Here is a 1,725-nt window from a genome sequence, read left to right on the forward strand (position 1 = left end):
AAGGTGGGTTAGCTAAAATTGAAAATTTATAAATAAACTTGGTTTAAATGTGGATATAAAGAAATAGTTGTACTCAAGGTGTATTAAACAAGGTGTGATTGACAACTCAATAGGGCTCTCTTTTAAGGTACTGTTGTGTCAACAAATATAAACAACCGATTTAAAATTCAAATTTTTTTTCAACTTTATAGGGTGGTTTCTAATGAGAGCAATATCAAATTCAGTCACACTTTGTTGAATACATTTTGGTTGTACTTACGACTTTCGTCTTGAGTCGCTTGGTAAAGTGACTCAGTTAAAAAGCTGCTGAGATTCAAATTCATATTCAAGGATCTAAATTTTAAGTTATTTTTTTTATTAGGTTTTATATTATATTATTGTAATTTTTAAACAAGCCAGAATGTGTGGTTTAATGATTAAAGTCGTGAAATAGGTTGTGCAAGAGTGGAATCAGTAAAAATTTATTATTGTAAGGCACGCAGAAGTATTTATAATTTATATCTTTTATTGTGATTTCAACTTGTTCAGTATTTAACTGGCTTGCAACAATTATGCCCAGCCCTAAAGAGGAGTCAAGGGGTTCTTCGAAAAAACTTTCAATATTTTGAAACACGTTGCACAACATTTTTTCTGAATTAGATGTCTTTGTTACATTTGTTACTTTAATAGGACCCGTTTTATGATTATAACATTAGCAATCCCGCTCTTTTCGGTGGTTTATATTAAATGACCCCAATTTAGATTCCTTTTTATTTTCTGAGATATATTCCTGCTTCTCTTTTAGCCTCAAGTGTACCTGTTGCAAAATTTTATTTGGTTTGTTAATTATTTTTTTTTAAATATTGCATAAGGTTTTCAAACTTGTATGCCGAAAATGAATCCAAAGGCCCAAATTGTTTTACACAAGCCGATAAATGAAGTAATCCATGAACGTTGAAGCTTACTAAATCGTCGCCGTATATTTCGCCAAAGTAAATGACAAAATCTAAGCTCCTAGCTATGCGGCTAAACTCAGACGGAACGTATTCTGCAACAAAATTAAGATTAAGTATTTTTTTAGTTACGCCTAAGTCTACTAAATGCATACAATCGAGGGAAAACTGCGAAACCATTCCAAAACTTGTTGACTCTAAAATATTTTTTTTCTCTTTAAATTCCATTATGTGATGAGGATTCGTTCTCGATTCAAACGACGAATCCGTCCGAAGAATTCCAACTTCTTTTGAAAAACGAACTCTTTTATTTTTATAATCACCTTCTTGACAGCATTTGGGGCATCCATTTTTCGCATTATGGGACATAACTCCAGTTACAAATGCCCCTGCTGGTGTATCGCACGAAAACAAACGTACATTAAACTTTAAACAATTTTGATGTGTACCTACTTGTATTCCATTCCTTCTGAGTAATTCCACTTCTGCACAAAAATCAGCCATGAAGTTATCAATATTCTTTGGTTTCTTAAAACCTGAAAAGCAACCGATCATAAAGGGACGGAGATTAGGGGCACCTACAACAGCACCAAGGATGGGCCACAGAACCCGATTTGAACTTTTAAATAATTTCCGGCCATCAACGCCTACATCGATTAATATTTCCTCTTTATTTTTTAAATTTGTGAAATTATTCGAACGAAAATAGTTTTGAATGCCTAAGTATAAGAATTCACCATCCGGAATCATACTGATATTAATCTTTTCTCTACTGGTGTTTAAAAGAGTTTTT

Source organism: Rhagoletis pomonella, unplaced genomic scaffold (genome assembly GCF_013731165.1).
Source record: "Rhagoletis pomonella isolate Grant_MI unplaced genomic scaffold, Rhpom_1.0 Rhpom_scaffold_01909, whole genome shotgun sequence".
Classification (NCBI taxonomy): domain Eukaryota; kingdom Metazoa; phylum Arthropoda; class Insecta; order Diptera; family Tephritidae; genus Rhagoletis; species Rhagoletis pomonella.